This window comes from Haematobia irritans, chromosome 4 (assembly GCF_050003625.1).
Source record: "Haematobia irritans isolate KBUSLIRL chromosome 4, ASM5000362v1, whole genome shotgun sequence".
NCBI classification, from domain to species: domain Eukaryota; kingdom Metazoa; phylum Arthropoda; class Insecta; order Diptera; family Muscidae; genus Haematobia; species Haematobia irritans.
Window position 1 is genome coordinate 166357831 of NC_134400.1, and position 22682 is coordinate 166380512.

Genomic DNA, 22682 nt, shown 5'->3' on the forward strand with positions numbered 1-22682 from the left:
ATTTGCGTCCCTTCGTTAAAGTTACATGACTTTAAACTAAGGCAAATTTTCGTTAAAGTAAAGAAGCACATTTTTGATTTAAAGAAATCGTCCTTAAATTAACTGAAATATTGAATATTTAGATTTAAGATAAAAACGCTTCATATATAGGCTAAGACTTATTTTGAGGATTTAGCATCTTTGGTTTAAAGTTATTTTGGAATTAAGAAAATATGTACTTCGAAATATCCGTCATAATTTGGATTTTTAAACTGGCATTTGTTTGTACGTGAATAGCTTTATTAATATACCGGAAAAATAGAATGAAAATTCAAAAATTGAGATCTGTATCATAATTTTAATTTTATAGATCCTAGATTTAAAGCCAGATAGGTCACAAAAAAATTTCCTTATTTTAAAGAATCCGCATCTTTCGCTCGGAATCAATACCAAAATCTTTAAAGGAAGGTCAAAATCTTTGGATCCAAGTAAACTTTTAAGTTCCGGCACCTCATTAGGCAGGCCATCAAAAAAATTCTTAAACACCACAAAACCAACAAAACACTCAAAAACTTCCCAAACCATTACAGTGTATTTAGGGGAAATTCAATTTAACGAACGTCCAAATTCTTAACGTTGAGTTAAAAATTTGGAAAAAAGCATGCCCGGTTCCAAAAATTTTGTCTTTACACAGTTGTCACATTTGTTTTTAACTTTAACTCAATCGCAACTTAAAGTGAAAATATCTCGAATTTTGGCAATGAACTTTATGAAATTATTTCGGATTTAGATTCTACTCATCGTGCCCTAAAATTTGGTATATGGGTGTATACTGCCCCCTCTTTAGTTTTTGCACAATGATCGTTTTCTTATTTTAACTATTTGTTCTTTTTAAAGTTAACTTTATTTTTCTCTGTTAAGCACTTAGCAGAGCTCTGTTAACACTCTGTTAACGTTAAGACAATGTTATCATAAATTTTAAAGTTAACTTTATTTTCACGGACATCTAGGAAACAATTTGAATTTATTCGGTTTCCCTGCTTTTTTTCTTCGTGTGCTACCAAAGACATATTAACGAAAACTTAAATTTTTAAATTCAGACTCGACTTCATGCAGAAATTATGTTATGTTTCAAGTGAAAATCGTCTTTAAAATAAAGCGTTGAAAGACATTTCTGAACGCTTTTTTGCTTTGTAGTGAAGATACACAAATTTAAAAATGATTTCTTTAATTACGAAAAAATTTTCTGAATTATTAAAGCCAAGTTAACCTTAGTCAAACAAAATTTTCTTTCATATTAGGATACCCAATTTTAAGTCGAATCACTTAAGTATAAGGACAAAACGACTTCATTGAAAGTTCATCGACTTGAATTTATTAATTTATCTTGGTGTGTCATCCATAAGAAATATTTACATTTTAACTTTTTGTTTTTTTTTTTTTTTATTGTGATGAAAATAACTTTACATCAATATGTGATTGTTAATTTGTCTTCGCTAAAGATCTAATTGATAATAAAAAGAAAGTTTATTTTTTTTACTGACAATATACATTGTACCTCCTCTCATGTGCATTTAATTAGACTTCAATACAACATCGCTATCAGTATTGCCGTTTAACCTTGATCTTTAAGAAATTGTTGTAGTTAGTGATAAGATTCCAAAATTTAAAATCTTAACCGCAATATGCTTGCTACTTTGATATGATAGATAAATAAATTTGTTGGTAGATATTCTTACAGAACTTTCCCTAAATGACAACTACTGTCATCACCCTTTATATGAACGACTACTCTAATTTGTGTTTGCCTACTATTTATTTACATAGCATCATATGAGAAGCACAATAACAAAAATTACCTATAAACAATAAAAACAAATATAAAAAAGATATACAATATTTTTTTCGTACGAATTAAAAAATCGCACGTTTCATGTGCGACCATTTTGTTTGTCTCCCAATCTGCTGGTTTTTGATACACTCCAAAGTTCGTTGGCATTTTAATGTGATTTGTTTTCATTTTACTTCTCCCTCTCTTTTTTTGATCTTCCTTCTGTTGTTAATTTTTTTATTATAGGATTTATTTTTTGGTAGCAGTTTATTTTTACATTTTTCTGGTAACATTGAAAACAATTTTTTTTGATAAATACACATGTTCGTTGACATTTAATTCAATTAAAGAGAATAATGAAAAAACATGTTAACTTAAAAAGTTTGTATTTTAATTTTAAAATTATAATCTTATTTCCTCCAGATGCAGTTGATCTAAAATGTGATCTCTCTGGGTACACGTAGCATTGGATTGTTCCAATCAGTTTTAATGGTTTCTCACAACAGAGGTATACAAGTATTAAATTAAATAAATTTTCAGTTATTTGATACTGTCACAATTATTCGTCATCTCATTACCTTTCATTTAAGTACCAACAATAATCGGATATTTCTAACTCGATATATAAATTGTTTTGTGAAAAAAGAGCGAAAAACTAAAAATAACGGGATATCTCAAAAACGGTTCCATAATTTTTTTTTCGAACTCAGCAGATTAAAATACATAAAACATAATAAATACATAAAAGTCACATGTCATCAAATGTACATGAAAAAAATTTTATTTTGTAAACTAGTGTTATCAAAAATGAGTATTTTCATATTTTAACAATGTTTTTTACTATTTTCTTGACCCATATTTCCTACACGACAACAAAATATAAAGTGACTTTTCGACATAACGAACCCAAATCAATTTTCTTTCGTTTGAAATACGAAAGAAGGCTCTCATTCGATATACAAAAATTAGCTTTAATTCTTGGAATCAATGATGATCAATTTGTAGAACTTAATTGCCAATATTAAAACACTTGCCCTTTTTGGCTTTCAAAGTCCCATAGTCAGTTTTATTTCTGAATAAAAAACTAATATGCAAATGAAAACGTAAAGTATAATACCGGACTTATTAATGGGGAAACTGACACGAAGTGTATCTATCAAACTAGAAATGGCAGCTCACAAAACCACCAAGTTTTCGTTTAGGAGTCTAAAAGCATTTAATGGGTAATGTTGTAAAAGTATAACAGGCTCTTGTTGGCGAAATTAAACAAATTAAAATGTACAAAACTTTCAGTCTCGCGCGTTGCCAAACCAAATGACGTCTAGTCCAAAAAAACTTGAACAATACCTTAAATTGCTCGTTGAGTGAATGCTAGGATTCAGCAGAAATCATTGACATGGTACATTGGCTTGTCATAGGATGGAAGTACGCCATTTTTGGATCCTTTGCATTGTTTTAGAAGTTGCGCCTTGGATGTTCATTTGGATGAAGAAATTTAAAATACTAAAAAACAAAACAACATTCTCCAATTTCACTTTTTATTTTTAAAGCTGTCATTACACATTGCATTACATTGCGGTGAGTTATAATGACTAACTTATAATAACAATAATAAGTACTTCTAGGTAATGTTTGAATTCTTATTGTCAAAATGTAATGCAGTTTGCTGTTAATGGCTCAATAAATAGAAAAAATTATGGTATCATAAGGTATAATTATTCGAATAATTGAGCATTTACTTAAAAAACGCAAAAAGAATATGTAATGTAACGGTAATGCTAAAAATGTTTCCGTTAACGAATATTCTTCATAAATATTTCATAATAATTGTGTTTTAAATTAATGACATTACCATATTATGTTTTAAGCAAATGCTTTATTATACCTCATTCATATTATACTTCCTTCCTTCATTTGCCTTATAAAAAAGGGATTCAAAGTTCACTTTCGAACCTAATGTGAATGGGCTATTGGTATATTATAACGAATCCAATTCCCCTAAACAAGCTACACAGAAAAAAATGTCACGAAAATTTTTCCAATTAAAGTCTTGAGTTTTAAAAAACATTCAATTAAAAGTATAATTGATTCAAAAAAAATTTTAATTGAAACTAAAATTAATCACAAAAATTAATAGTATCAATTAATTTTTTAATTGTTAATTAATGCAAAATACGATTTTTTTGAAAATTTGGCTTTTTCGCTTCGATATTTTTATACCCTCCACCATAGGATGGGGGTATATTAACGTTGTCATTCCGTTTGTAACCCATCGAAATATTGCTCTAAGACCCCATAAAGTATATATATTCTGGGTCGTGGTGTAATTCTGAGTCGATCTGAGCATGTCCGTCCGTCTGTTGAAATCACGCTAACTTCCGAACGAAACAAGCTATCGACTTGAAACTTGGCACAAGTAGTTGTTATTGATGTAGGTCGGATGGTATTGCAAATGGGTCCACTTTTACGTATAGCTCCCATATAAACGGACCCCCAAATATGGCTTGCGATTGCTCTAAGAGAAGCAAATTTCATCGGATCCGGTTGAAATTTGATACATGGTGTTTGTATATGATCTCTAACAACCATGCAAAAATTGGTCCACATCGGTCCATAATTATATATAGCCCCCATATAAACCGATCCCCCGATTTGGCTTTCGGAACCTCTAAGAGAAGCAAATTGCATCCGATCCGGTTGAAATTTGATACATGGTGTTTGTATATGATCTCTAACAACCATGCAAAAATTGGTCCACATCGGTTCATAATTATATATAGCCCCCATATAAACCGATCCCCAGATTTGACCTCCGGAGCCTCTTGGAAGACCAAAATTCATCTGATTCAGTTGAAATTCGGTACGTGGTGTTAATATATGGCCTCAAACACCCATGCAAAAATTGGTCGAAATCGGCCCATAATTATATATAGCCCCCATATAAACCGATCCCTAGATTTGACCTCCGGAGCCCCTTGGAAGAGCAAAATTCATCCGATTCGGTTGAAATTTGGTACGCGATGTTAGTATATGGTATCCAACAACCATGCAGGAATTGGTTCATATCAGTCCATACTTATATATAGCCCCCCTATAAACCCATCCCCAGATTTGACCACCGGTGGATAAGCAAAATTCATCCGATCTGATTGAAATGTAGTACATGGTGTTATTATATGGTATCTAACAACCATGCAGGTATTGGTCCATATCAGTCCATAATTATATATAGCCCCCATGTAAACCGATCCCGAGATTTGGTTTCGGAGCCTCTTGGAGGAGCAAATTTCATCCGAGTCAGTTGAAATTTGGTACATTGTGCTAGTATATGGCCGTTAACAACCATGTCTAACTAGGTCCATATCGGTCTATAGTTATATATAGCCCTCAGATAAATCGATCCCAATCACACATAAATTGGTCCATATCAAGTTCATAATTGTAGCCCCATATTTCAATTCTGGTTCTCCATGTACCGCGCAAAAGTCCATATCGGTTCGTAATTATTTGTAGACTTACCTATAAATAACTTTTTTGTCTAATATATACCACGTATGGACTAACTCACAATTTAGAAATCGATGTTAAGAAGTTTTAAGATACCTTACCATCGGTGAGTATTACCACAACGCAAGTAATTCGTTGTGGATGACAATCTTTCGCAGAAGTTTCTACGCTATCCATGGTGGAGGGTACATAAGATTCGGCCTGGCCGAACTTACGGCCGTATATACTTGTTTGAACCACTTAACTTATCACAGATCCAATTATACACAATTATTTGTCATCATAATACCTTTCATTTAAGTACCAACAACGATATAATCGGACATTTTTTACTCGAGATATAATTTGTTTAGTGAAAAAAGAGCGAAAAACTAAAAATAACGGGATATTTCAAAAACTGTTCCATACAAAAATTTTAAACATTTTTTTTGGATTCAGCAGATCAAAATAGATAAGAAAAGTCGACTCTCATCAAGTGTACATTTTCAGTGTAAACTAGTGTAATTATTTATGTTATTGCATCTTATCTTATTTATATGAATATATTAACATTTTTTAATTTATACAATATTCGTTTCTATTCAAATAGTGTCCATATAACAGCATTACTCGACATATTTCGAACCATTGTAATCGGCGAGAGAAGTCGTTATTTTCACGATTTGGTTACCTGAGACAATAAGTACTTATTTTTCAAACTTTGGTATATCTACCAATAAGTGATTGCATATTAGGTGATTATATGCTTTAAGAGCATTACTTATTTTATGCCCGAAGGTAAGCCTGGGGTGAAGTACTTCCCTCCTACACGGATGAAAAAGACTGTTTTTCATATGTTTGGCTATAAACATTATATGTTTGGAACACAAATTTTTAAACACAATATTTTTGAGTGCAAGCATATAATGTTCATAAACTAGCATAACATATATGTTAATATGTTAGAACATATTATGTTTGGGACATAAAATGTTTTTAAATATAATATGCTTGGATGCAAACATATATTAATTTAGAAATAGCCTATAAACATATATGTGTTTAGTAGCTTGGAGCGCTATTTAACAGGGAGCGATATTAAATTAAGTTGGTGGTTGTTGCTTGTTATTACAAAATTAACATTTTATTTTTCCTTGGGCAATTGATCAGCTACTTCTTTGATCCTTACAAACTGTGTGGTCCGCTGTTCGAATCCCCGTCCGGCAAAAGGTAAAATTAAAATATAAAAAAAATCATACAATTGAATAATTTCTTCTACAATGTTTGTATTACAGAAAAAGGTGCTAAGAACTAAAAAATCTCGTGGAAGTGAGAAAGATGTGGGGGACTATACAATTGGGCAGAAAAATTTTGAGCGTTCAGGTCGAAACCCACGTTGTTAGCACCTATATTACCTGTTTATTTTCATAATTCATTATGATTGTAAATATATAAATAAATAAATAAAATTTTGAGCACAATATTGTTTGGGAGAATTTTTTTAAGCATATAATATTTTTGGGTGCAAAATGCTTCCAAACATATTATATGTTCACATAATAACATATTGTTTTTTGGAAGATAACATTATTGAATTTGGATGCAAAAATACAAAATGTTTGGAACTTAGACTACCCAAACATATATTGTTTAGACCAATATGCTTTCAAACATATTATATATTGGAAGAGATCAAGCATATAAATGTTTGGGCAATACCCAAAAATGTATATGCTTGAAACAAAATATGTTTGGGAGTATATGTTACAGAAGCGATTTTTTGTGAGCGTGTAGGACATGCGTACGTAAATGTAATCCGGAGCGATGCCAATTAATGAGAGTTAACGAGAGTTTTGCTGGGTTGTCCAAAAGGACTGCATCGGAAGTTGAAAAAATCGATATAGCATACCGGGATGCGCTTTAAAATAAATGTTTGTGGACTTTTCCAAAAGGACTGCATCGGAAAAGGACAAAAATTGATGGGGGATTCCGGGATACGCTTTAGAAGAAATGTTTGTGGACCAACTTCCAATTTTTGTTTTTGCTTGGTTGTTTTAATATGTGATATTTCCTATTAACGTGAATAAAAAGATATATATTTTTTTTTCAAATGATGGTACTTCGTTTCAGCTACCCAGTAGTATTTATGTTTGTAAACAATCTTTGGACATAATAGGAGAATATTATAGAAGGCGCTCCTTTTAGCGTTGAAAACGTCGGGGCAACAGACCCCCACGTTTTCAAATTTCCCCCCTTCAGGAAACGACAAATGAAGGTGTGACAAATTGTTGTCATTTGCTATTCTGTATGATTGGGTTTTGTCACAGTACGTCCTTGTTATTATTGGGAACTCCTTGTTGCGTGTAAGAAAATTTCAAAGCGTTAAAAGCTGTGTGTGTATCTGGCCTTTACAAAAGGAATACATATACCTCTTACCACAATCTGGATTAAACAATGTCATGTCAATAAAAATGCTGATTTCATCCATAGGTATTTAAAATATAAACTAAGACATGTGATACTTAAAATATTTGGGCAAAATCGCAGCTTTTATGTTTTGTAATAGGAAGGCAAATAATAGTAAGTCCAATTTTACATTAATTGCAAAAATGCTTTTCCAAATCCAAAAACTTTGTCTCGCTATTTGTGATATTGATGTTTATGATATTGATTTCTTTTGGGGAAAACATGCATTAAGTTGTTACTTTGTTTAGAACTCAAAAAATGGAAAATATTCAGCCATGCAACATTAAACAATGAAGACCTTCTCCTGTTGACCCCGGTAAGTGTGACCGACTGCAATGAGGGCTTCGACAAACTGAGTGGTTAATCTTTAACGCTCGAATACCCATTTTTTCTTTGTTCAGGCTATAAAACAAACAAAACAAGTAAGGAAAGTCTAAAGTCGGGCGGGGCCGACTACATTATACCCTACACCACTTTGTAAATCCACATTTTCGATACAATATCATATCCGTCAAATGTGTTGGTTGCTATATATAAAGGTTTTTGTCCCAAATACATACAGTTAAATCTGACTCCATCTGAATAAAATTTATAATCTATAGACTTAAAATTTAAGTCGGCTAACGCCCTGGGATGGTACACTATGTTAGTAAAAACAAGTATATAAAGCAGTAAGTTCGGCCGGGCCGAGTCTTAAATACCCACCACCATGAATCAAATATTATAGTTTCCTGTGAAAATCTCACGGGGATTTGGTGACAAGCAGATCAGTTCAACCAGTACACGTCCCGAAGATTAATTCAAAGATTTTGCCTATGAAGACTACATAACATTCTGGATTTATAAGAAGCATATTTTTTTGAGTTTTAGCGGAATCATAAACATCGTGTGCAAGTGTGCAAGAAAATGAAAATGAAATAACGCCTTGATTTAAAATCTAACATCTGTAGATTTTTACCCCCATTATTTAAATGATTACCAGAAGTAAAATATGGAAACTATAATTCAGTTTCAAGCCATTTTCATTATCAGTGCACATGGACCGATATTCACCATTTTCGGCACACCTCTTTATGTTCCTAAAATACTTCTAGATTTAAAATTTCATGCAAATTTGATAAAAACTGTGGGAGCCACCGTGGTGCAATGGTTAGCATGCCCGCCTTGCATACACAAGGTCGTGGGTTCGATTCCTGCTTCGACCGAACACCAAAACGTTTTTCAGCGTTGGATTATCCCACCTCAGTAATGCTGGTGAAATTTCTGAGGGTTTGAAAGTGGTTTCACTGCAATATGGAGCGCCGTTCGGACTCGGCTATAAAAAGGAGGTCCCTTGTCATTGAGCTTAACATGGAATCGGGCAGCACTCAGTGATAAGAGAGAAGTTCACCAATGTGGTATCACAATCGGGCTGCCACCTAACCTAACCTAACCATGGTTTCTAAAAGCCCAAGAAGTAAAATCGGGATATCGGTCTATTTGGGAGATAAACCAAAACATGGACCAATACACGCCATTTTCGGCTCTCATATTTAAGGTCCTAAAATAACTGTAGATTTCTCATTTCGGGCAAACTGGATAAAAACTACGGATTCTAGAAGCCTAAAAAATAAAATCATTTCTTGCACACCTATTTGTACTCCTAAAAACCTCCAGATTTTCGATTTCAGGCAAAGTGGACAACAATTACGGTTTCTAGAAGCCCAAAAAGTAATATCGGGAGATCGGTCTATCTGATGGCTATATCAAAACATGGACCTATACTCTTTTGGCATACCTTTTTATGGTCGTAAATAGAGGTCTGCATCGAATAACTTTTCACTACATGTATGCAATTCGCTGTCGAATATAGTACATACACTGTCTTTCTCTCAGAGCGCAAGTAGTGAAGTGAAGAGAACGCTTGCTTGTCAAATACCACCAATTACTTATCCGAAACAATATGTGTTCCGAAAAAAAGGAACAATAAAAATGTAAGTACTTGAGAAAAAGTACAACATGGATTCTCTTCACTTCACGTGGTACCACAAGTATTGCTTAGCTATGTGCGAAGCAAAACTTTCCATTATTATTAATCATAGATATGTATGTATGTCACATATTTCATATATTTATGTATGTCACACACTTACCTACTTACCTTAATGTTTTCCGTTCTTTATATCAATCCGAAAACATATATTATGGACAGTAACTGTTTTCTTGTATTTCTGAAACTTCACGTGGTACATGGAGTACTCTATGAAGTTTTGTTCTCGCAACATACTCGACGTGATCAATCTGAGTACACTTCAATAAGAGAGAAAGAGGAATATGTGTTTGTTGGTAGTGAAGACATCAGAGTAGCAACAAGAAGTTACTCGTGGCTTTTGATGTTCATTAAAATGTGTACCAATTGTTTTGCGACTCTCTCAAATAGATGTACTCATGTAGCAAGTACACGTGTACTCTGCATTTACAAATGCAATTGTGCAGACCTCTAGTCGTAAAATACCTCTAGATTTCCAATTTGAGGCAAGTTGGATAAAAACTACGGTTTCTATAAGCCCAAGAATAAAATCTGGAGATCGGTCTATATGGGAGCTATGGTCCGATACTCATCATTTTCAACACACCTCTTTAGGGTTTTAAAATACCTCTAGATTTCTAATTTCAGGCTCATTGGATAAAAACTACAGATTTTAGACGCCCAAGAAGTAAAAACTGGAGAACGGTCTATATGGGGGCTATACCAAAACATGGACCGATACTCATAATTTTCGGCACACCTCTTTATTGTTCTAAAATACCTCTAGATTTCCAATTTCAGGCAAATTGGATAAAAACTATGGATTCTATAAGCCCAAGACCCCAAATCGGGAGATCGGTCTATATGGGGGATATACCAAAACCTGGACCGATACTCACCATTTTTAGCACACCTCTTTGTGGTCCTAAAATACCTCTAGATTTTAAATTTCAACCAAATTGGATAATAACTACGGATTCTAGAAGCCCAAGAACTAAAATCGGGAAATCGGTCTATATGGGGGCTATACCAAAACATGGACCGATACTCACAATTTTTGGCACACCTCTTTATGCTGCTAAAATACCTGTAGATTTCCAATTTCAGGCGAATTGGATAGAAACTATCGATTCTAGAAGCCCTAGAAATATAATCGGGAGATCGGTCTATATGGGGGCTATACCAAAACATGGACCGATGCTCATCATTTTTGGCACACCTATTTATGGTCATAAAATACCTCTAGATTTCCAATTTCAGGCAAATTGGATAGAAACTAAGGTTTTTATAAGCCCAAGACCCCAAATCTGGAGGTCGGTTTATATGGGGACTATATCAAAACTTGGACCGATATAGCCCATCTTCGAACTTGACCTGCCTGCAGACAAAAGACGAGTTTGTGCGAAATTTCAGCACGATTGCTTTATTATTGAAGACTGTAGCGTGATTACAACAGACAGACAGACAGCCAGACAGACAGCCAGACGGACAGACGGACATGGCTATATCGTCTTAAAATTTCTCCCTGATCAAGAATATATATACTTTATATAGTCGGAAATCGATATTTCGATGTGTTACAAACGGAATAACAAACTTATTATACCCCCGTCACCATTCTATGGTGGTGGGTATAAAAATATGGGAAACATTTTAATCTGAACCAATTTTGAGGCAACTTCGCAAAGTGTATTTATGAATTATCGGGCGATAGATATGTATTAGAAATAAAGGAAAATTTGAGTATTTTTTACAAGTTTTCGACTAAGCAGTGCGATTTTATAAGGAAAATGTGGGTATATTGACCATTTTTGCTCAAATCGGAAAAACATATATATGGAAGCTGTATAGAAATCTGAACCGATTTAAACCAAATTTGACATGCATATTTAGTATTTTAATTCTACTCCCTGTGCAAAATTTCAAATAAATCGGACTACACCTCTGCGGTCATATTACGGAAAATCGGGCGAAAGATATATATGGGTGCTATATCTAAATCTGAACCGATTTCAATAAAATTTAGCACACTTGACTACACTACTAATTGTACTCCTAATTTCAACCAAATTGGACAAAAACTTTGGCTTCTGGGCCATATAAGTCCATATCCGGCGAAAGATATTAATGAGAGCTATATTTCAATCTGAACCGATTTCAACCAAATTTGGCACACCTGACTATGGTACTTATTGGTGCAAAATGTCAAGCAAATTAGGGTAAAACTCTGGCTTTTGGGTCCATATAAGACCATATCGGGTGAAAGATATATATGGAGCTATATCTAAATCTGAACCGATTTCTTCCAAAATCAATACGGTTCTATTCTGACCCAAAACTGGAACTTGTGCCAAATTTGAAGGCGATTGGACTTAAACTGCGACCTAGACTTTGATCGCAAAAATGTGTTCACGGACAGACGGATGGACGGACGGACAGAAGGACATGGCTAGATCGACTCAGGGACCCACCCTGAGCATTATTGCCAAAGACACCATGTGTCTATCTCGCCTCCTTCTGGATGTTGCAAACATATGCACTAACTTATAATACCCTGTTCCAAAGTGGGTATAAAAATCCATACGGAAAAATACGGTACATGCTTTGATTGAGCTAAAAATAGACTCGGGCATAACTCATTGATAAGAGAGACGCGCATCGTCTGTGGCCGATACAGTGTGTGTTTAATAGAGACAAGCACCTCACCTAACCAAACGTAGATTGTAAAAAACGAAAATGCATAGCTCGATAAAAACGATACAATCGATTTTGGTATATAAAACCATGAATAAAATACGAGTTGCTAGCTAAAATTAAATTTAAATAGGATCTGTGCTCGGGAGTTTGGGTCCAAGTCACTTCAAAATTTAAAGATTATTTTATTTTAATTGTTCATTCACATACTACAAGATATAAAAAATCTTTTAAATTTCAGTATGTGATTGAACATTAAGCAATTACAATCATAACAAATATGTATCAAAAACGAAAGAATTTTTTAACAAAATATGTAGACATAAATAAGAATGAAAATGGCGAGCATAGGTTAGTACTAGGCAGATAAATATCCATATAATGTATTCTTCAATGTATTGCCAATAAATTGTGTCGACTCAGGTAAATAGTCCCACAGGTGAACGGCGTTGAAGAAGAAGTGCCATTCAAATACTAGTAGCTAATGTTGTTGTGGAATTATTAAAAAACTTCTGTTGGATCTCCCAAAACGTAATTTATCATAAAGATATTTTGGTTCTTTGGTATAGATAATCTTTTGCAGCAAAATTAACGCTCTGCTGTTGAATATACACAGTCTCACATAAGTTTACATACCCTTGAGGTTTTTACCTTATAACTAAACATGTTTCTTGTTGTTGTTTATAATCCAGACTAAAAACATCTTCTTGAAAATGGACAAATACTTTGTTTTTCAAATTAATTTACAAAATCTAAAGCATATATATGCATATTTTATTATATTTTAATAATTAAAGAAAATACAATTTCTTAAACCGTATGTAAACTTGTGTAAGACTGTGTAGTTGCGCAAATTCTACACCATTAAGCCATTTAGCACAACTAACAAGGCGTTTGATACCGTACACATATATAACGATTGAATAAAGGATTATTGGAATTAAATACGTTATTTATAAGGCAAATGACAGTTGAAATCTACACAAAAAATTTTCTGTTTCAATCACGAAATTAATTGAACCAATTAATTATTTTTATTGAAATGTCTTCAATCACGAAAATAATAGTATCAATCACAGTTTTAATTGGGCCTAGAAAAAATTCTTGATTAAAAAAATAATTGATTTCAATAGCAAATTTCAATTAATTTTTTAATTGATTCAATTAAAAATTTAATTGATGTTGATTCCAAACCTCAATTAATTTTTTAATTAAAAAAGGTAAATATTTTCAATTACTTTCTGAACTGGCTTAGAGTTTTTATTTGGAATAACAAATGATTGTTTGAAATACATTTTTAATTATGAAATAAAAAAAATGTTCATCACTTTTTTAACTGACTTAGTCTTTCGAATTTGATTAAAAAGTTAATTGTATCAATTAATTTTTTAATTAAAAATTTTAAAATTTTCAATCATTAACTGAATTAGCTTAATGTTTCTACCTCGATTAAAAAGTTAATTGTATCAATTAATTTTTTAATTAAAAATTTTAAAATTTTCAATCATTTACTTAATTAACTTAATGTTTCTACCTTGATTAAAAAGTTAATTGTATTAATGAATTTATTAATTGAAGACATTTTCAACTTCACTTAACTTTTTAATTGGAAATATTTTGGAGATAATTTTTTCTGTGTAGTTAAAGTTGTTTTTGGAAGTGTAATTGGAATGAGGTATAAAATTCATTTCTTCTGATCCGATTTTCTACCACTCATTTTCATTGCTTTTCCCTCGACAATGTAACGATGGGTACCACTATCGCTGTAGAGTTTCACACTTGTCTACAATACATGCAGCTGGGAACACCCCCTTCCTATGTTCGAGAAAAGAAACCATACATTGACCTTGAACTTAGTTTGTAACTCTGAATTGGAAACAGTCAACAAATTCATTCGATTGAAATATGTGAGTTTTTTTCGAATAGACTCTCATCTAATGATTCACTCCTGCCTCATTGTGTAAAAAAAATAGGATCCCACACAAGACTTCTGTTGATGGCATATATGACTATGTTGTATACTATGTTGTGCGTGCCACGAGTCTAGCCATTATATACACTTATTTTAAAATGTAGCATTGGTATGAGGACTTTTTGATATGTACGGTGGTTAGTAGTTTTCTAATGATACTGTAAGTGAAGGTCATTGTCGCCATTACAAGCATATAGTTCTGATGAAACGAAATGAAATTATGACAAATATGTTGACCTGATAATAGATTTAAGCTAGTACTTACATCTGATTTATTGATACGTCTCCGACTTACTTGAAATTTTGCACAGAGAGTTGGACTCTTATTCTGTGTGTCCTGAGTTTTGTCCCAATCAGTTCAAATTTAGCCATATATAGAAAGATGTCATGGTGAACATAACAGATTTGTATAATGCTACACTCATAGAAAAAAGTCTGCTAAAAACAGCAGTCGATGTCTGCTGTTATATTTTTGTAATTATGTGTCTAACGAACAACAAATTATAAAATTTTTAGGTTATACATTTTTCCCCAAAGCATATTTAAGAACCACAAGTATTTTTTTGGTATATTTTTGTACTGTAATATACTTACAAGCTCCTAAAGGGTGATACGGTCAAAATTTGGTCAAGGGAAAGCGCCTGTAAATCGGTGAACTCGTTTATTTAAAAAATCAAATTAAATTACTTTTTCAAGTTCAATTAGTATAAAATTCAGGAAAAATATTCAGTTAGGCTTTCGCTTTTCCAAATCCGAATTGCCGAGCCTCACGCTTGACACCTGCCATCAGATTTTGTACAGCCACCTTGTCCACCTTCTTCGCCGCAGAAAGCCAGTTTGCCTTGAACTGCTACTCGTCCTTAGCAGTTTTTTTGGTCTTCTTTAGGTTCCGCTTGACAATACCCCAGTATTTCTCAATTGGGCGGAGCTCTGGCGTGTTGGGAGGGTTCTTGTCCTTGGGAACCACCTGCACGTTGTTGACGGTGTACCACTCCATAGCCTCTTTACCGTAATGGCAGGATGCCAAATCCGGCCAAAACAGTACGGAACAACCGTGTTTCTTCAGGAAAGGCAGCAGACGTTTATTCAAACACTCTTTCACGTAAATTTCTTGGTTGACAGTCCCGGAAGCTATGAAAATGCTGCTTTTCAAGCCACAGGTACAGATGGCTTGCCAAACCAGATATTTCTTTGCGAACTTTGACAGTTTTATGTGCTTGAAAATATCTGCTACCTTTCCCCTTCCTTTTGCCGTATAAAACTCCTGTCCCGGAAGCTGCTTGTAGTCGGCTTTGACGTAGGTTTCGTCGTCCATTACCACGCGTCAGCATCGTCGTGTACAGCCTCCGGGATCGCGCTTTGACTGTCGTATTTTGTTTATCATCGCGATTTGGAGTCACTACCTTCTTGTAAGTCGATAGTCCGGCTCGTTTTTTGGCTCGATGCACGGTTGTAGACGATACACCCAGCTTATTTGCGGCATCTCGGAGAGAGAGTTTGGGGTTTCGCTTGAAACTACCGGCAACTCTCTTTGTCGTCTCAGCGGCTTCCGGTTTTCGATTTCCCCCCGATCCAGACTTCCTGGCTGTCGACAAACGTTCTCCAAACACTTTAATTACATTTGTAACGGTTGATTTGGCAACTTTTGGCGATTTTGCCAGCTTTGTGTGCGAGTAGCTCGGATTTTCGCGATGCGCGAGCAAAATTTTGATACGCTGCTCTTCTTGCTTGGACGGCATTTTGACAACTGAAGAGTGAATTCCAAAATCAAAATAGGAGCAACATTCTACACACACACACCTTCAAAATGAGGGGTGTTCAGGTTTTTTAAATGCAAAATTGAAAGAAATACGTCAAGTTTATATTAACCAAATTTTGACCGTATCACCCTTTAAATGCAACCAGTAAACATTTTGTTTGCTTTTATGCCTCAATTTGATAAATATTCAGATTTTTGGGCAAATATTATAGATATTCGTAAAATATTGTTTTAATTGTGTTACGATAGCCCCTAAGTTGACATTTCTATTTGTTTCAGACATAGTGTAATCAAGCTTAAAAAATGTCAGACAATGTTTTCTTTTATTATTTATTGAATTTAAACAAACATAAAATTTTTTTTGATTCAATCACAATTGAAAGGTCGCCAATCACGAAAATTGAAAATTTAATTGGGCATAAATAATGTACATGATTAAAAATTAATTGATTTCTTTTGCAAATTTCAATTAATTTTTTAATTGATTCATTTAAAAATTTAATTGATGTTGATGCAAAAGTCAATTAATTTTTTTAATTAAAAAAGGTAACTATTTTCAATTACTCCTTGAATTGACGTAGTGTTTTTAGTTTGGCTAACAACTGATTGTTTGAAATAAATTTGTTGATTAAAAATTAAAAAAAAAATGTCCATCACTTTTTTAACTGACTTATGGCGATTTCGATTGGGAAAAAAGGTGCATCATTCTCGAAATTGATTAGTAAATATGAAGGATACTGTCATAGATTTTGGATCCTGCATCCCTCACATTATTATGAATTAACAATAACTTTGGAATGACACTATAACTTGGGCGAAAATGCAATGAGGGAAAATGTAGTGTAACACCAAGGCAACATATTTTTTGCGAAACGAAAACGCCCTTAGTCTTCCGAGCTTGATTAAAAAGTTAATTGTATCAATTAATTTTTTAATTAAAAATTTTAAAAATTTCAATCATTGACATAATTAACTTAATATTTCTATCTTGAAAAAAGTTTATTTATTTATTTAGCAATTTAAAGCTATTAGATAATATAAATTATAATTTAGCTCGGATTTTATACATTAATAGTTTTGTTTAACATATACAATTATATTGTATATAATTAATTTATTAATCAAAAATTTTTCAACTTGAATCAACTTGGAAATATTTTGGTGATATTTTTTCTGTGTAGGATGTCAATGCTTACACTTTCTAATAACATTCTCTGTTGACTGCTTCACTGCATAAATTTTATAGGGGCCAATGTATGTGTCGCAAAGCGGGCAGTAAGAAAACGAACCCAGTATCATAACCAATGCCCTTGATTTCAAGATAACAAACAAGCACATGGAGAATTGATTGTGATTGCAAATGAAACATTGAAGAAATGATAACACTGTCACATCACCTGTATAAAATCATTCGCAAACGACATTAATGATGCTGATGTGCAATACCTGGCCGAAGTCTAAAGTCGGGCGAGCCGACTATATTATACCCTGCACCACTTTGTACAAAATCTATAGACTCAAAATTTAAGTCGGCTAATGCACTAGGGTGGAACACAATGTTAGTAAAAACATATGGGAAACGTTTAAATCTGAAGCAATTTTAAGGAAACTTCGCAAAAGTTTATTTATGATTTATCGCTCGATATATATGTATTAGATGTTTAGGAAAATTAGAGTCATTTTTACAACTTTTCCACTAAGCAGTGGCGATTTTACAAGGAATATGTTGGTATTTTGACCATTTTTGTCGAAATCAGAAAAACATATATATGGGAGCTATATCTAAATCTGAACCGATTTCAACCAAATTTGGCACGCATAGCTACAATGCTAATTCTACTCCCTGTGCAAAATTTCAATTTCAAATTAAAGTTAAATATTTTCACAACCATTCATTTAAGTAGGTCTAGGAAAATTTTTATAAATGGGTGTTTAAATGACACGTTTTTGGGTTAATAACAATTAAAAAAAAAATGAAATGGAGAAAAAAACTCACTTATAATATCCAATGTATAAGTAATGCAGATGTCTTTAAGAAAAATGTTATCTCGTTTTTGAGTAATAATTAAACAAGATTCTTTATCATTTGTTTTATTTTACTCTAAACTGTTTGCTAGCTAGTTTTAATTCTTAAAATTTGTTTTCGTTTTCATGCAATATGTACCCTTATTTTTATGCAATATGTACTTTTATTTATAACTTTCTTTTATTTGTTATAAAATTTTCGTTCAATTTTTTGTTTTTGTTTTTCTTTTTCATATTTTCAATTTTAATATTCTTTATCCATTATCTGTAATTATAAATTTTATAAATCTTATTTTAATTGTTGTTATTTTTCTCCTCTTTTTACAATTGTCAAACTTAAATTTTAATAGTGTTTTTTTTTCAGTCTGTAATCAGTAGTTCAATATAAAATATTAAGGTTATTTGCTTATAGATCTATTTTGATTAATTTTTTAAATTTAAAAATTTTTTTTTTCATGAAACCTAATATTGTAATTATTTTATATTTATTTAATTGTACATTATGATTTTAAACTTCTCATGCTGAAATATGAGACTCAAGTGGACTTGTGCATGGGAAAGCAAATAAATAAAGAAAGAAAAAGAAAATAGAAAAATTATTTAATTTGAAATTTCATATTTTTGGTTCATTTAGCGTTAGTTATTTTTTTCACTTCGCCCGTATTAGTCTATATCGGGCGAAAGGTATATATGGGAGCTATATGTAAATCTAAACCGATTTCAATAAAATTTGGCACACTTTACTATAGTACTAATTGTTCTTCTTGTGCAAAATTTTAAGCAAACTAGGGTAAAACTCTGGCTTCTGGAGCCATATAAGTCCATATCGGGCGAAATATATATATGGGAGCTATATCTAAATCTGAACCGATTTCTTCCAAAATCAATAAGGTTCTATTCTGAGCCAAAACACATACTTGTGCCAAATTTGAAGTCGATTGGACTAAAACTGCGACCTAGACTTTGATTACAAAAATGTGTTCCTGTTCCACAGTGTGGCGCAGGGTATAAAAAGGGTGTACTGGCACAAAACAAAAAGCACAAATACAATGCACATCACATACAGAGAAAAAAATTTCACGAAAATTTTTTCAACTAAAATTTAGTTGAATTTTAAGAAATATTCAATTAAAAAATTAATTGATTCAACAAATTTTTTAAACAAATATAAATCACAAAAATTAATAGTACAAATTAATTTTTTAATTGGATCCATTAATTTTTAATTGATTCTATCATTGATGTGATTGAAGACATTTTAATTAAAAAAAATTGGATCACTTAATTTCATGATTGAATCAATTTTTTTTTGTGTGTACCTACCGAGATGAATGTACAGCCATTGCAATAGTGAGAGTGAGAGGGATGAAAAGTGGAATTTTTAAAAACTAATAAAATGAACACAAAATAGTAAAATTTTAAAACAAAAGTGTAATTTATTTCATAACATGTTTTATAATTAATGTAACATTAATGTGACATTAATACGTAGCACTAGTAGTAACACAAATAGTTATTACACACATTTTTTTCTGATTCAATCACGAAATTAATTGATCCAATTAACTTTTTACTTGAAATGCCTTCAATCACAGAAATTACAGTATCAATTAAAAAATTAATTGATACTTTTAATTTTTGTGATTCTTTCAATTGTAATTGTTTCAATTAAACAATTTGTTGAATCAATAAAATTTTTAATTGAATAGTTTTTAAAACTCAATTAAGACTTTAATTGGAAAAATTTTCGGGAGATTTTTTTTCCTGTGTAGCAATTCATTAGGTATATTTGTCCATTAATATGCATAAAATTATATGTTAATATTAAATGTTTATGACATTTAAAATATGCGACCGAAACAGATGATACATTTTAAGCTCTGAATTTGCAAGGCTTGAAAAAATAAATGTAACTTTTTTTCGCATGTTGCGCGGTCATTTAATTTAAAATTATATATACAAGCGGATATCAGTAATCCAAAAATCTATCAGCAACAGGAAAGCCATCTTGTAGCTGCATATTTAACAAACACCATGACTATCAGCACCAAAATAGTTTTAAATTTCAATAAGTCTTTTTCTTCTATTTGAGCTATTACATTCACATTTCTAATGAATTTTTCGAACTCAAAACTAAACTACTCAAAAACTAAATTGTGCAGGAATTTTTAAAACCTAAAATCTATCGTGACTCTTCCTGTCAAAACCCCATACAATTATTGCTAAATTCGAGACCACTGTGCTTTCATCTATTACTATTGATTGAGTAAAATGATATATTGAAGTATTGGGCTATTTTCAAATTATTGTGGGAACCAGTTACGGTTACAATTTCTTGACATTTAGGCTGTTTAAAATTACTTCCTTGACAATTTAGGCTTCATAATACCACTCCTAAGAAAACTGTCGAGGTGACCCACTACGGTGAAGAGTCAACCACAAATAAAGAGATAAGAAGATAATAAAAATAAGAAGAAAGTGGCATAAATTCAAAAAATTTGCAAGCATTTCTTTTTTTAAATGGATCTCGCAGAAGAAATGAGACTGAATGAGAAACTAAATATTTTTTTATTTTATTAGAAAAAGTACTTTTTAGCTCGTAGGGGTTACCAAAGTATTGAATTTGTCATCCCAGGTGCGAGGACGATAAATATGACAACGAAAAATATAAAAGAGTAAAAAATAAAAGATGTCAAAGTAGAGAGTACTCAGTGGTGGGGTAGTAGCCCTTTAACTTACCCTGAACACATAAAACAACTCGTGAATCCAGCAAATTATAAGGACAAAATTGAAGCAAGAATGATAAAGGATTGAGCACGATAATAATCACATGGTAGAGTTAGTGTCCATCACTCAGTTTAGACATTCCACAGTCGATATTGCACAGAATCACTTCAGTACTTTGAGATTTTTTTATTCCACTGTTTTCACTTGGAATTTCATTTTTTGCCATTGATATTAGCAATCGATATTTCGTTCTTCTTTTTGTTTTTCTTATTGAACACCACCACCTTACACCTTTTTCTTATTACCGGCCTCTTTGGAATTTCACTTTATAAACTCATATAATTTACTATCGGTTGGGTGTAGATGCTGGAAACATATATATAGAAGATACAAGCAGCATATGTTTTTATGTTGACACCCAAACACCCGCATCAAAAAGGACGCACATTCGAAATGCAAAACCCGACACAGAGCCGATAAACGATAAACACAATAGGGGGTGTGGACTGGTTATAACTTCGCAAGCTGTGGATGCGATGATAGATGGATAAATGATGCTCTTTTCTCGGCAAACTGTATTTGTGCACACTTAAAACTACATATTCGATATTAAGAGCCGATCGATTTTAGATTTTGCAAGTCACCACCGCTTTTGCAAAAACAAATTCTTTTATTCGGAATTTAAATGAAAAGACGATGAGCGAAACCCCACAGCCCCAATTTGCAACTTTGAACAGCGTCCGCGAGGCCACTGCGATAACTCGTAGGTTTAACTTTTCTAAGTATTTTGATAATCAACTACCTGCGTGAAGATAGCGGAGTCGGTAAATTACGATAACTCTACATAACTACAGGGTGGCACAGAGATAAAAAATTCAAAATAACCGATTTAAGGCCTTAAGGCCTGGTTATGCATTTCTAAATATTGCATTTCGTTCTAAATATTGCAATAATAATTGTACTCATGCGATACTTTTTTGCATTTCTAAATATTTATGCATTTCTAAATATTGCATTTCGTTCTAAATATTGCAATAATAATTGTACTCATGCGATACTTCGGCGTGGTACAAATTCTCAATGGTGACGGCGGTCATAGATAATAGAAATACATAGATGTCCCATGGGTGTCAAACTAAGTTTGACAGTTCCGAAGATTAAGAATAAACCATAGATAATAGAAATACATAGATGTCCCATGGGTGTCAAACTAAGTTTGACAGTTCCGAAGATTAAGAATAAACGAAGAAAATCAAGAGAATTGAGAGATTTTTGGTACTCTTTTTAACACAACAGGGTGTTCTGTAATAAAAAATCCTCATAAAAAATTAATTGTGAATGGACAACGAATACAAAAGAATCTCTCTTAACGAAAAAAACAAAACGAAATGTCAGAAAATTATTTTTTGGAACTGACACATTTTTTTTAAAGAGAAGAGTGGGACATCTATGTATTTTTATTATCTATGGAATAAACGAAGAAAATCAAGAGAATTGAGAGATTTTTGGTACTCTTTTTAACACAACAGGGTGTTCTGTAATAAAAAACTCCTCATAAAAAATTAATTGTGAATGGACAACGAATACAAAAGAATCTCTCTTAACGAAAAAAACAAAACGAAATGTCAGAAAATTATTTTTTGGAACTGACACATTTTTTTTAAAGAGAAGAGTGGGACATCTATGTATTTTTATTATCTATGACGACAACGACACGTAAATTTCTGTTTTTTCT

General features: G+C 32.4%; 1 protein-coding gene across 2 annotated transcripts in view; it reads right to left on the reverse strand.

Moving 5' to 3' along the window:
* The window catches only part of LOC142232841 (uncharacterized), a 98382-nt gene extending 76654 nt beyond the window's left edge, over nt 1-21728 (reverse strand). For both annotated transcript variants that reach the window (XM_075303532.1, XM_075303531.1), the window contains exon 1: nt 20960-21728. The gene's annotated coding sequence lies outside the window, so the exon portion shown is untranslated. The remainder of the gene's footprint in view (nt 1-20959) is intronic.
* Nucleotides 21729-22682: the final 954 nt, after the last annotated feature.